Consider the following 15,297-nt stretch of genomic DNA (forward strand, 5'->3'; position numbering starts at 1 on the left):
ATTGTGTTCCAATCACAGCATGTGGGCAGCAATAAAAAAACAAAAACAAATAAACGCACTCGAAGCTGGAGATTTTGATAAGCTTTGCTTTTTATTTCACAAAAGTTTTTAACTTGATATCTTCCTAAGGCTACTGGCATATTCTTATTGAGCTTTAATCAGATATATGTGAACACAGTGAAGTGTCTTATTTTCTTAAATGTATCTATGGCAGCAGGACTGGTTAATCTAGTTGCAAAAAATTAACCAAAAAGAAACTACTGGACTAGAGAACTCCATGATTGATGGATTGTTGGTTTTTCTCCTAAAAAAAAAAAAGTCTGTTTACAAAAGATGAGAAATGTTGGAGAAAATGATTTCCCTTAGGACATAATGCTGTGGCCCCTCTGGCAGAGGTCTCTGGCATTCTCCGCGAGGGATTGGTACAAGGAACAAGACAGCATCAGGTTTGCACAGCCGTTGGCGGAGAAAAACAAAGATGATTTCCTCTGGTCCCTATTTTAGTTTTACTCTTTGAACTTCCAACAGTTTATTTATTATTGTTGTTATTATTTTTAGTGGGGCACAGATTGTTTCAGGAATCATCTTGGTTCCCTTTTTTGAAGTCTTTTTTTTTTTTTTATTCTGTTGAGACTGGTTTTTAAAGTGCTCCACCTCCACCACCTGTCACTCTCCGGGGGCTGTGCCTGGAGAACGCTCACAGTGCCGAGTTCAGCTGCAGACTGCGTGGTGGAGGGCGGCGGCAGAAGGAAAGACAGGTGCCGATTTGGAGGTAGGTGGCTACACAGTATTTCAAAATAACGATCCTCAAGCTGCAGACCCGTGATACATTTTCGGAGACTGTGTACCTGGAGGAATAAAAGTAACCTATCAAATTTAATTTTCTCAGAAGGATTTTTCCCTTTACCTATAAAATCCTGGGAATTTCACCTCCTCACCCCTTCATTCTATGTGATTAATCGCATGTTGATCACTTGTCACTAGATGGCATCGTGCAGTGTTTCTTTACAGCAGTAACTAAGTTGGCAAAGTTACAGCTTGGGCCGTTTTTGGGTATTTTCTTCTTTGGCGTGGATCTAGAAAATCTAAATCGGATCCTGGATATTTCATCTTTATTTGCTTTATGGGTTTGGCTTCGTAAAATTTGTGTATTCTTTGAGATTCTTTTTCCTCAGTGTGTCTTGCTAGTAAGTGAACCCAATCATTATTAGTCCTAAAGAAATAATAAATTAGTTCTTCCTCTAAATTTTCTTCCAAGTCACACACACAAATATTAACTTATAGAGGCTTTGCAGAAATAAAGCTCAACACATCCAGGATCTTCAGCTATACAGGCAGGTAGAAAAAATACATGTATGAAAACTTGTTTTATCTAAGCCTGGCCAGTTGAAATCTAGACGTGGATAAGCCATGCTGATGGAATAATATAAAATGCTCAGTTGATGCTTTCATAAGCCTGTGAAAATTATAAAGAAAATACAACAGTGAGAAATAAGGAAAACCGATATAGGTGCCGGCCTGGTGGCACAGTGGTTAAGTTCGCATGTTCCGCTTCTTGTGGGCCCGGAGTTCACAGGTTCGGATCCCGGATGTGGCCATGGCACTGCTTGGCAAGCCATGCTAAGGAAGACGTCCCACATATAAAGTAGAGGAAGATGGTCACGGATGTTAGCTCAGGGCCAGTCTTCCTCAGCAAAAAGAGGAGGATTTGCAGCAGTTAGCTCAGGGCTAATCTTCCTCAAAAAAAAAAAAAAACTGATATAAATATAATATGAGTTAATGGTCACAGGTCACAGTCTTGTACTCTCCCAGATGCGAAGGGGAATTATGATCATTTTTATTTGTTGTATTCCAATAAACCTTATGTTACTGAAGAATGAATTCTAATTTCTATGCTGTCAATAAAACAGGACAAGTCTTTCTAAATTATAATTATGACTTAGTGACCTAAAAATTTGTAAATAATAATAGTTGATAAAATGCATTATCTGGAGTGAGGTTAAAAAGATAGATGACAGATAAATTAGATGATAGATAAATAGATAGCATCTAATACAGTACTTGATATTCTGAATAGTTGCTTAAAATCTTTAATGTTAATCTTCTGTTTCATTTACATATTTACTATCTGAAAACACAGTTCTGTTCCAATTTGTCTTTCTATTTTATTTCACTCATTCATTCAACAAACATTAACTGAGGACCTACATTGGATTAGATACTAGTGATGCAAAGATAAATAGGATATGAAGTTTGCCCTCAAAAAGCTTGTAGTTTTTTTATGTTTTAAGCTTCCATACAGTAAGTTTCAGAATCAGTTATGGAGGGTAGGGGGCGAGAGAGAGAGAGAGAGAGGGAGAGCATAATACAGACAGTCTTAGACTAGGAACCAGGATGCGCGGTTTGCAGTTAGAGCTCTGCTAGAAACTCACGCGGTGACTCTGGACGTCCGTCACTGTTCAAGTAATATATTTATATGAAAGTACTTTGTAGACTGTAAAATACTTTATAAATATAAAAATTTGATTTCTTCCTATGAGAATCCCACAGTTTTTAAACAGAACTTTGATCCTGCAGTCAAGGGTTTACTCCCTTTTAATTTCCCCACAATTTCAAAATACCAATTGCATAAATAAAAACATATTAATTTTTCAGTTCTCCTTGTGAAGCAAAAAGCGCACCACGATCGGGGAGAGAGAAAAGCTGCGAGGCTAGCCTTAATGGCCCTATGACCACATCAGACTCTGAAACACTGAGACTCTGGGATGATCCCTGTCCGTCCTCTGCTCTGCTGATTCTCGCTGCTTCTCTTGGTTTCTGCAGCTGGGGAACGGAATTTCAAGCAAATTGTTATAATAACGCGCGAGATAAGGAGACCTCTTGTGAGTTTCATTCTGGTCTTATAGCTTTACCTCTTCTACACTTTGATGGTAGGCAAAAACCAAAGAAAGTTCTAGTTGATTAATGGGTTAGGAGATTTAGTGCAACACCACCTTTTCTTAGACTAGTTCAATAGATAGCCAAAATGCTTCTTAGTTTTCATTAAGGTCAGCCATACCGTATTCCACAGTAGATAAGTCAGAAAACGTCTTTCTCTGCAGATTGTACGCAGAAGTCAATATGTAAGGAGCTCCAAACTCAAAAGTATTTAAGACCACCTTGAAAGATACATAAAACGGTGTCCTTAGTCAAGGCCTTGACCGGATCTGGCTGTGTAGTGAGGTGTTTTATCTTAATTTCATAGTCCGTTATCTGGGGATTTTGTCTTTTATTTTGTTACTGTATTAAGCTGTATTTTTAGTATGTTGACAGCTTATCAGCAAAGATAAACTTTTTTTTAAATGACTATCTTTTTTAAAATTTTAAAATTTTTATTTATTTATTTATTTTTGAGGAATATTAGCTCTGAGCTAACTACTGCCAATCCTCCTCCTTTTGCTGAGGAAGACTGGCCCTGAGCCAACATCCATGCCCATCTTCCTCTATTTTATGGATGGAACACCTACCACAGCATGGTTTTTGCCAAGCGGTGCCATGTCCGCACCCGGGATCTGAACCGGCGGACCCCAGGCTGCCAAATTGGAATGTGCACACTTAACCGCTGCACCACCAGGCCAGCCCCAAAGATAAACTTTTAATTAAGCATCTGGGCTGAAAATGTTCCCTCAATATATTAGTATATTCTCGTTTGAAATAGTCTTATTTCATTAGGAAAAGAGAAAAACTAGCTCGGATTCGTTCTACTGTAGAAAATGTATTCCTACCCTTATTTTGAATGATTAGTTTTGTTCTAGAATATTTGCTTGCTATCAGACATGGGGAGAAAACTTGAAAGATTGGAAATGAAAAGTTTAGAGACCGAGATGTCGATTTACCAAATTATTTCTTTCCTGGCTTTCCTTTCTTTTTTTTTTTCTAGGTTTATGATATTTTTGTCTTTGTATAAAATATTATTTCAAGCCAATGAATGTCATAAGAATGACTTATTCGTTTTTGTGCATAAGGAATCTAGGAAATAGAATTCTACTTCACTAGTTCCAGAGACCATAACACTTAAGCCTTTCACCATCAGTATATTTGGGTAAAGAGATAGTCTTTATCATAAAAGTGTATGCATCCACATTTAGCCATGGACAAAACTTCCCTGGCAGGAAGCAGAGATTTTTTTCAAAATTATTTTCAGAAAGTATGCCGAGGCTTTTCTCTAAAAATAAAATGGTATTTCATCAGTACTGGTCATTTTTTAGCCACATATGACAAATGATCACAGATGCTCATAAAAATCTAAAAGGAACTGAATGTTGTTCTCTTCTGAAACGGCAAATATTTTTCCTTTAACTTCATTTTAAAACAAAAACAAACTTTACCACTTTGATTGAAGAGAATGCAGGAAGCAGTATGGTCCCACCCAAAGTTCCTGCATTCGAAATGTCCTCATGGGGAAGAAGGTTCAAGGTGTTTTTAAGTACAGAACTTTCATGTTTCTGTGTGTTAACAATGGCACTTCCTGTTTTGACCTCTAACCATACTAGGCTATCAAGAGAGTAAGATGATGGACTTCTCCTTTTTGCAAAGTGAAGAGCATTTTTACTCCTTCTCACCATGTGTGTAGAGTTCAAAGTGAAGACGATCAAGACTCAGTTCTCCTGAGTCCAAGACATTGATCTATGGTCTCCCAACAGTGGTTGGAATTTTCAGTACTTTATAGTTACCTAGCCATGCACCCGAGATTGAAGTCAACAGAATGTGCAATACTCCTTGTCTCAAATATAAATAAAGCTATGTGTTGCCTTTAAATGGCCCCAGTGTTTTACTAAAAATTATTAACAGCCCTTAACAGATTCAGGACTCGGTGACTGCCTCCTTTTAAGCTACTTTCATTCAAAGAGAGAGAGAGAAAGGAGGAAAGTAGGGAGAGAGGGCAGAAAAGAAGGGAGGGAGGATGGGAAGGAGGGAAGAAGGAAGGAAAGAAAGACGGAGGAAAGAAAAAAGCAAAGGGTGGGAGGGAGGAAGGAAAGAAAGAAAAATTAGAGGGAGAAGACCATCATTTTCAAGTGAGAAGGAAATTACTTGCAAGATTCAATAATCTGAGTACCTGTTGCTTCCCAAAACCAGAAAAAAAAATATTTTAAAGCAAATTCAATTTACTTACGTCATGTTATATTAAAAAATGCCATATTATTTTTAAAAGTAGATACAGATTAATGGTATGCTAAAGATGTAAGTATGACATCAAAATAAATAACAAACATTTTAGAAGTTAATGTTCTCAAAGTTTGAAAGAAACAGTACTACATATTGAAAGAAGACACTATTTATTATTTTGGTGAGAAAGATTTGCCTGAACTAACATCTGTGCCACTCTTCCTCTATTTTGTATGTGGGATGCCTGCACCACATGGCTGATGAGTGGAGTAGGTCCACACCCGGGATCCGAACCCAGGAACCAGGGCCGCGGAAGTGGAGTGCAGAACTATAACCACTCAGCCATGGGGCTGGCCCGAGGACATTATTTAAAGTGGAAAAAAATCTTAGTGACTATTCTATTTCCTGTATTATTGTGAGAATGACAGTTTATTAGAAATGAGAATATATTTTCTTAATAAAAAAGACAAACTTTATCTTAGAATTTGTCCTTCAATTCTTTTTTTTTCAAGATTTTATTTTTTTCCTTTTTCTCCCCAAAGCTCCCCAGTACACAGTTGTATATTCTTAGCTGTGGGTCCTTCTAGTTGTGGCATGTGGGACGCCACCTCAGCATGGCTTGATGAGTGATGCCATGTCGGCGCCCAGGATTCGAGCCGGTGAAACCCTGGGCCATGCAGCAGAGCACACAAACTGAACCACTGAGGCCGAGGCCGGCCCCTGTCCTTCAATTCTTGAGGGCAGTTATATATTTCTATTCCAGAGAAAAGCAATTTGTTGGCTTTCTTTCCCAGATTCTATAAAATCATCTTTAAATATAAATGCATACCCTATTAAATATATATGTATACAATTTGAATTATATATGCATAGATATAAATGTTTTAGAAAGACTTAAATGACGGCTTTCTTTAAAATATTTCAGTAATTGGGCTAAATACAGTAAAAATAAATTCCTTCAGGCATTTATTGTTATCATTAATGATTTATGTATGGCTTTTTTAAAAATAAGAAATTCATATGTTTCAGATGCAAACTCCAGATTGTTACCCATACCAAATGATACTAAAACAATAAAACATTTGCTAAAGCAGAAGATAAGCAAAATATCCTCAGAGGATGCTATTGGTGTAGCTAATAGCAAAGTTGTTAAGACTGCTAATTCCATTTGGAAATCTGTGCAACTCGATGAGCAGATGCACGAGAGATCTTTGTGGGAGGACTGAGATAACCAAAGATAATTAGAAAAGTCAGTTTTTAGCAGAACGCATTCTAGGGCAAAAATAAGTTTTAGAAGCAGAAGATTTCCTGGCACAGTAACTATAGCGATTAGGCTTTCTTGACTAATACTTCTATACGTTTACAAAACTGAAATAAAAATTGGTAACTGTCAAAAACTGTTTTCTCCTTCTTCCATGAGACAGCAAACACTCTGTAAAATCATTTAGGGCATGCTTTCTTTAATTCTTTTTTTTTTCCCCCTGCTTTTATCTCCCCAAATTCCCCCAGTACACAGTTGTATATTTTAGTTGTGAGTCCTTCTAGTTGTGGTGCTTTCTTTAATTCTTGATTTAGGTTTTTATATATTTTCCAGAAGTAAACAATGAGTAAATTGTCTGATACCCTAGATTCATTATCAATATCCCTCAGATCAGCAAATTAGATAATAGATAAATAATTTTTTTAAAACCTTTATAAGTAAAATATATAATGTGGCCATGATAATCCATCAAGTTCAAGGAGACACTCAACATGTAAGATCACTTTTATGTCTGAAAAATAAATTGCTCAGCAGGCCAGTTGTAGAAGGTGAGTGCTTAAGAGTAGAAACTAGGGGGTCAGAGAGTCTGTATGTTAATTATAGTATAGTAGTACCGTTCGTTAATATCGCTAGTAAATTAGACCAATTTACCCCAGTAATGGAGTAAATGGAGATGGTAACATAGGGTTGCATAGGGTTGTTTAGAGGATTATATGAGATAATTCAAGCTTAGTGGAATGTCTGGGACACATTAAGCATGCTACAAAATTACCAGTTGCAATAATGTTATTGATGATGGTGATAATGATGCCGCCTATTCTCTAAGGGTTCTAAACTTCCTCCTGAGATTTCTAGTTTTACCCAGGACTAAAAGGTAAGCGCCCTCCCACCCCAGCCCCTGCGCCATCTTTTCTTTACGGAATCAGTATTTACACAGAAGTAAAGTGTTAGAATTCCACTTTCCTGTTCCTGCCACCTGCACACCTCAGTAGTTCTCACCTAAAGAGGTATGGAGACCTGGAGAAGACATCCCTGAAGATGTGGGGGCCACATCTAAAGGAAGAGAACCCACAGAGGCAGCACTGTTTTCTCTGAGATGTGTTCACTTTACCGTGAAAACTACATGGCAAAAGCCTGAGACTCGTCACTTCAAAGGTATAAAACGGGGTCGGTTATATCTCAGATGTGAAATTATAGTCCTATAGAATTTGATAAAATTATAAAGTGGAGTTTGTAAGTGGAGTTTGGAAGTTCAAGAACACAAGATCTGTGCTAAGGAAAACAAAGGGAATTAACAGGCTGTAAAAATCACAAAAGGAGAGATATGCAGTGGATTAGGATGTGATGGGGACCCATTACGATGCTAATTAGGAACAGCAAACCCCTCCCAGAAGACCCTCCCGAGAATGCCTTAAACTGAGGCAGGCTGAGACCATTTTCACCTCTCACCTTGTCTCCTCTGATCAAGACAGAAGGAAGTTTACTTAAGAGAGAGCAGAATTGCATCCTTTTCCTTTGGACCTAAGCACCTTGAAAAGCTGTCGCCAGGGTAAGTCTTCTTATGTCCAGCCCATCCTAGGCCTCGATGTATTACCGCTGAGGCTGTGGAAAGGCTATTTAGTGCCTCTTTGAAGGCTCGTGTATTTCCTTACTATTTAAACTTTTGAACTTGATGTCATGGCAGATGGCTCTTGACCAAGATTCAAGGACAGCAGAACGACTCTGGGGTATTAGTGGGATATTGTGTTGAAGACATAAACTGAAATTTCTACATAATAGAAACTGCCCATCAAAGGAGAGGTTTTGTCACTGGTGCTCTTGAGATTTATGTACCTTGTCCCTTTTCCTCGTCCAACACCCTTTCTTGTGTTAGCAGAGTAACAGAGGGAGGAACTACTAACTTTAGCAGAGAATGTACGTGTTCGGCACATAAAAAATTAAATTATTAATGTTTGTTATATATACAGGGAATCATTCCTTTGCCACTTTAAATTGTTAGATCTGTGTTTTTAAAGGAAGTCGTTATAAGAAGAAATAAACTCAGGTGACTGGTTCTTTGTCATCTCTTTAAGCAATGAGCGTTCATTCACGGTCTGGTGAGTTATCGGTACTGTGGTTTGATTTGATCCTCTCAAGATTTCTTTTAATTCTGAGAATCTAGATTCTAGGATGATGTAGAATGTTGGGTATAGGACACAGTTATCAGGCAACGTGATATAATGTAATGTGCAAAAGTACAGAAGAATGTGTGTGTGTGTGTGTGTGAGCACTCACGTGTGTATGAACTTTGCTGTGCCAGGGAGGAAAACATCCTCTTAGGTTCTGTGGCTGGGCTGGGAATTAAACTTACATAAGACAGATTACCAGCAGAAAAATAAATATTTAATATTTAAATATTGAATTGAATTGAATTTGTTTTTACACGTACGTGAGAGTCTTCAGATAGAAAATGAAGACCTGAAGGAGCTGTCAGGCCCAAAAGCTTATACACAGTTTTACACAAAGAACAATGAATTGTGGAGATGTGACAAGAGAAAGGGGCTCGGGCTAGAGGCAGTAAGTTGTGGGACAGCTGCTAGGAATTATATGAGGGGGAAACTAATGGAAGATAAGGATTATGTGAGTTTGCACAGGTCCTTTCCAGCAACAACTCCCAGTCTCTGGTGACGAGAATCTCTTCCTGGTACAAAGGGGGTGCCCTTCTCATTGGAAATGTTTTTTTTTTTTGAGGAAGATTGGCCCTGAGCTAACTGCTGCCAATCCTCCTCTTTTCAATGAGGAAGCCTGGCCCTGAGCTAACATCCGTGCCCATCTTCCTCTACTTTATATGTGGGACGCCTACCACAGCATGGCTTGCCAAACGGTGCCATGTCCGCACCCAGGATCCGAACCGGCGAACCCCGGGCTGCCAAATCGGAACGTGTGAACTTAATCACTGCGCCACTGGGCTGGCCCCTCTCATTGGAAATTTTATGATCTGCTTTTAGGTAGAAAGTGCAAGGTCCGCCAGCCCTTCATTCATCTGCTGTTTCTCCAGTACCTTCAGCTCAAAATATCACTATGCCAAAGCGGCATATTTGGGGCTGGTGTGTTCTGAATCCCTTCATCTGATAAACTTTTCAAATCAGAAAAAAAGAAACAACAAAAAAATCTTTTTAATTCTTACTGTGAAATAAATAATTTGGTACCCACAGCTAGTGGTACATATGTTTGGTGACTGTTCATAGCATCATGGTAATTTGCAGAGTAAACACACTACAGTTTTTGGTTAACAGCCTGAGAAATAGTCTGAGGCTTGTGTGTAAGTTAGTCAGAAAATAAGCAATTGGATTAGGAACGATTTTCAGGCTGATCAGAAAATTGAACTAGTAAATTATTAAATCAGTAAGATAGGTAAAATTGCAATGAATCCCTTGCATGACCTTATCTCCTTTGATTGATCATTAATCCCAAAATACTTGCATGATGTGATGAGGGAACATATTCAGAAAAATCGAGACACAATGAACACTAAAAAAATTCTCCTATTCGAAACCAGTCAATTAGAAGAACTGATTCAGATTGCAAAAACACTTTTATGAAATACTGAAATGGAATATTAAATGAATGTAGAGGGAAGTTAGGAAGGACAATAGACAATGAAAAGAAATGCAGATAAATTTCCATATAATGTAAAGCATGCACATTAAGACATTTAAAAAGCATTTGCTGTTTTCATAATGCTGGCCTTCAAATTGGAGGAGTCAAAGGTAAGACAAACACAAATTATATAATAAAAAGACTAAGATAAAGTAATTAAACAGGCTTTGTGTTTCCTGGGAAATTAATACCGAACTTAGAAGATGCATAACAAGTTTGTAAATCCTGCCTTATATTCCCTGCTGGAATTACTTTGTGCTCTTTTTAAAAATTTTTTTTAATATGCTGCACCTTCAGATTAGCTGTGCCAAGGGTACAATTTCAAAGATAAAAGAAAATTACTTACAAGTCCAGACAGACCAGTATGCATTTCAGGTCAATGCCAACTGCGGAGTGTGTGGGAGGGTGTCCACTCCCTGGGATGGAAGGCCAGACTCCAGGCTTGTGGAAGGCCTGAAGTGTGAATTAACTCTGTCTGTGCAAACCCTCTTCTAACTTGAAACACTCTCAGCTCCCCAATGTAGGAGGCCCATTCCAAGTTTAGGTTTCTGAAAACATCTGTTTTAGAAAGTATGTGATTTAAAAGGTTAAACTCTGAAGGAGAAATAGCATTCAGGAAATGGAGGTCAGGAGTAGCCTTATAGATGCCCTTAGGATCACTTTGCCATTCGCTGAAACAAAGCAATGACGTAAACACACTGATTAAACCTAATCTCTGTGGTACATCAGTCATAATCGATGTTTGTAGAGTTAATATTTTTACAATACTCTCAAGACTATTCAAGGTCTCCATTCCACAGAGCTTGAGTGAGACTGTCTTGTTCCAGATACTGTGGATCTTGAGGACATTTGTTTTTCTTCTATTGACCTGGGTGGTCGTGGTGGTTTTTGTATCTGTGGTCCTTGAACCCACTCCTCAAGCTGTTTTATCATACAATCGTTTTAATAATTAAAAAAGATTTTAAGTGCTGGATTTACCTTTATTTAACCTACTCCATATAGCCAAGTAGGTATTTCTCAATCCTCTCTAAAACCTATAGTGAACCAGTCTTAAACTCTCTCCTTGCATGATGTGGCGCACACATCGCACTGAATCTCAGGCCATTGGACGTCTCCCTCAAGTCTAGTTGCCCCCTCTCCTCGGGACACCATCCAAATGCACCTCAGAGGCTGGAATGTCTTCTGCCTCTTAAGTTTCCTTTCTTTTTGCTAATGTGCCATTCTCTTCAACTCAGTTTTCTATTCCCAAACCCCGTTTCCCTTTTTTAATTACCACAGACAGGAGGACTTTTCAGTTTTCCCTGGCCAACACTGAAATGTTCAGAGTTTAGGTAAAAGGATCCAGAAATAAAGCTGTGTGTGATAGAATTTCTCATGAGGACGCCTCGGGTAGGAGATGCATTACTCTGCAACAAGTACATAGCCCATTGTTTGCTGTGAAACTCGACTGCAGGGCAGGTGTGTGAGAGGTGAACCACAGAGCAGCCCTCACTGTGTGCAGCGCCTGAAGGACCACAGCGGATGGAAAAGGTCGCACCCCTTGTCACCAGGCCCCTGATTACTGCCATGCTTCAGCAGACCGAGATGTATTTGCCCTGTTCGAATCCCTAAATTTTAAACACTTCTGTAGAGCTCTAAAATGAAATATTTGCAGGCTGCCCAGCCCTTCTACTATTTAGTACTTGACTCTAAAAGCCTTCCAAAAGAGCTATTTCATTCCTTTTTTAAAAAATAATAATAATAAATTAAGGCTGAAGCCTGGCCCAGAGATGAACTGTTCCTGGCTTACCATCTTTTCGTCCATATGCCTTGACAGCTTAGTTACCAGACATTTCTGGATGTGCTAACTGAAGATTTTGAGCATGGGGTGAAGGGAAAAGGACCTTCTTTTGCTTTTGACTGGAAATCTGGTTTGTGTACAAATAAAACCAAAGCACTGAGCTGCTGTACCTGGTCAGATTCTAAACTTCCCTCAAGGTAAAACAGCAACCTTCGGAAGTGAGTCCTTGGCTGCATCTGAAAGCCGTGGAGGGTGGGGCGCCCCGTATTGTAAAACATGACTCTAGATTTGTAATCATTCTGATCGTGTTGAAAGGAAGAAAAGGTACGAAAAACTAAAAAGCCAAATCAAAACTACCCTCCAAAGGAAAATACGGACTCCAGGAATTTGGCAAGTTTTCTTTCCTTGATTGCAGTCATTTCAAGGAGATCATAGTCTCTTTCTCCACTCTCATCTCTTCAAAGAAGCAAATCGAAGCAGAAGAATTAGCACTGACCTTCCTCCTGATAGGACCCAAAAGGCAGGATGGGGCTGCGTAACACGGGGATGGAAATAGGATGAATCTCTTGTTACTGTTTTCCCGAAGCTAATCTGAAGGTTGTCATGGTAACTCTCGAGGGTATAAGACTTATCAGCTTCAGAGTACAATTTTGGGTTCCATTCTTAAAAGAGGATATCAAGTGCTTGCATTAAGAGAGTGAGAGAAGAATCTTTTGGAAGTGGATGGAAACTGATTTCAGATTTTGGTCTGGACTTTTGAGAGAGTAGGCATCTTGGGAGAAAACAATAGGAATATGTCAGTTGGTAAGTCTTGCCAAATCTCTGGGGTCGCGGAGAAGACTCAGGCCAGGTAGCAGGACTAAAAGAATCCGGAAGTCGAAAACAATTGGAGCCATTCGGTGATTTAAATATGCACATCCTTATAAGAGTTGAAGCTATAAGTGGTAGATCTCTGCTATATGCTTCGCTGTTATTATCTTGGTATTACTTACCGAAGACTCCACTTCAGTGGATTTGATCCTACTCTTTTCCTATATTCTTTTCATTCTGAAGTCATTGCTTGCATAGATTAATAACTATACAGCTTTTCCCCTTTCTACAGAAAAATCGTAAATGAAACAGAGTCTCATTGCAGCAGTTTACTTTCAGAACAATTCTTCCTGGTGAAAGCTACTTAACGATGTGGGATTCTGAGTACAGTAGGATGTAAGCCTGCCTCTGGTTTTTCAGATTCGAGCACCCCACCCTCAGGCTGACAGGGCTCTGTACAAACAGGCATGCCTTCCTGGGGCTTTAGCTTTACTAGAAAGTTTGGGGGAAAACAGATTACGGAATACAGTGCTAAATTCACAACAACATTTAAAGGAAAACACAGAACCAGAAAGAAATTTCCTGTTTGAGGCAGGACAGCTTCACACGGCCTACACCTCCCTGACCACCCCCCTGATTCTCACTGTTAAAACTTCTGGAAAGCTTCGAGCAGCCAAGATTCAAACAGCCAGTCACTTGGGGAATCCTGAGGACGACTCCAAAGACTGCAAGACGCAAGCAGTCCCAAATTACTATTTAACTATCTACACATGGTTTGGGGCCTTGGGACGCGTCTTTTTACAGCAGTTACAAGGTGGAGTGTGGCGTAGTGTGATTCTAAGTCAGAGGTCAGCGCTACTCCCCGAATGCCGAATCCCACCCAGCGCCTGTTTTTCACAGCCTGCAAGCTAAGAATGGTTTTTCTATTTTTCAATGGTTAAAAAAAAAATCCAAGGAAGAATATTTCACGACATGTGAAAATTATAGGAAATTAAAATTTCAGGCATAAATAAAGTTTTGTTGGAACAAAGCCACAGTCGTTCGTTCCTGCATTGTCTAGGGCTACTTTCTTGCCATCAGGGCAGAGTTGAGTAGGTGCCACAAAGCCCATACGGCCTGCAAAGCCTAAAATATTTACTATCAGGCCCTTTATGGAAAATCTTGGCCAACCTCTGATCTAAGATATGATCCCCACTATTGCCAAGTTGCAGCCTGGATTATCTAAATATAAAACATCAAACAATTTATATTATCACTCCCTCCATTAATGAGAGCTGTTTTGATGAGAGTTCATTGTCCTGCTACAGAAAGACTGAAAGAAGACCAGATTTCTCAATGGTAGGACTGACAAGAAGATACACAAAGAGGAAATGAGAGATAGTATACTACTTCTAAGTAATCTCTTCCAAAGAAAATGGAAATCTTTTCAATGATATTTGGTGTTAGGTTTCCTTTTACATCAGAGACCAAAATGCCCTAGTTTCAACCTCATGGAAACTGCAAATACGCCCACTTGATCAGTGATTTTCTTTCAGAGGAATTAATGATCAGTGTTTGCAAGTTCAAATTCTGACCTTATTTGTTAAACTGCCTGGGGTGGAATGTGCTGGGAAAATGACAAAAGGAAGGAAGCATTTCTGTCTTCTGAGACTTCATTCCTCTTTGATTGACTGAAGAAGCCGTAAGAATAGCTTTTCTGGGCAAATGATAACCAGCTTGCTTTAAAAAGAGGAAAGATATTCTTTTGAACCAAAAATCTAATTGTGATTCTAATTCAGCCAAGTCTCTCATCTCAATATTAAAGTCTGGAAAGTGTAATACTTTTTCTTGGGTCCTAGCAAACTTTTTAAAAACAGAACAATTGGATTTACAATTGTATCACTACCTTATCAGAATTTCTCTGTTGATGCACAATTGGTGATGTTCACAGTGGGTAAGTCCTTGCTTGGGTATGCCCAAGGCTACACATAATTCCAGGATCCACTGACTATAATGCTACCATGCGTTTTACACTCAGCCTTGTAGGATGCAACTGAATATAAGGAAAGTTATGAATCCACTCATGTATATTTTAAGTAAACTTCAGTATATTTATGCCAATTTCAAGTCTTGTGAACAATAAAATTAGTTGAGACACATCTCACACATACTAGTCAGTATACTTCAGTTGAATGAGAACTATTTAATTTGGGCAACATGGCAGCAACGTTGGATGCCTTGGTCCTTTAGCCCTGGGAGAGTCTAGGCAATAACCTGGGTAGCAGCGACATTGGCTTCAGCATCACAGTTATGGTACTTCTGTGAGATGAGTCTCCTCGAAGGTGAGCCTTAACAGTCTCTCACAGCCCACATTTGGCTTCACCTCTTGCACTCTTTGCCCCTTTCAAACCCATTGCCCATCAGTGCAGTGGACTGTTCAGTCCGATTGGACTCAGGTAGAGCTAAGGGATCAACCTGTTATCTCCATGCCATTCCCCACAGGCTGCCAATGTTTCTTGGAAACTCCACAAACTGCTGAGTAAGAGGTTTCATTGCGTCAGGATTACTTATTTCTGTGCACACTCTGCAGCATTTCCAAGAAGGTGCTCGTTTTCATTACACATGAAGGGTGCTGGTCCAAGGTCATACCTTCTCAGAATCTTTTGCCCTTATGTATTTAGGA

General features: G+C 39.2%; 1 protein-coding gene and 1 long non-coding RNA gene across 2 annotated transcripts in view; one reads left to right on the forward strand and one right to left on the reverse strand.

The window, feature by feature from the left end:
- Positions 1 to 72: 72 nt before the first annotated feature.
- Positions 73 to 15,297, reverse strand: part of LOC124237923 (uncharacterized) — a 63,911-nt gene continuing 48,686 nt past the window's right edge. The window contains exon 5 of the long non-coding RNA XR_006888179.1: positions 73 to 848. This is a non-coding gene — a long non-coding RNA (uncharacterized LOC124237923). The remainder of the gene's footprint in view (positions 849 to 15,297) is intronic.
- LOC124237922 (zinc transporter ZIP10-like) overlaps positions 755 to 15,297 on the forward strand; it is a 123,725-nt gene continuing 109,182 nt past the window's right edge. Inside the window, exon 1 of the mRNA XM_046658053.1 lies at positions 755 to 772. The gene's annotated coding sequence lies outside the window, so the exon portion shown is untranslated. The remainder of the gene's footprint in view (positions 773 to 15,297) is intronic.

Source organism: Equus quagga, chromosome 4, assembly GCF_021613505.1.
Source record: "Equus quagga isolate Etosha38 chromosome 4, UCLA_HA_Equagga_1.0, whole genome shotgun sequence".
Classification (NCBI taxonomy): Eukaryota; Metazoa; Chordata; class Mammalia; order Perissodactyla; family Equidae; genus Equus; species Equus quagga.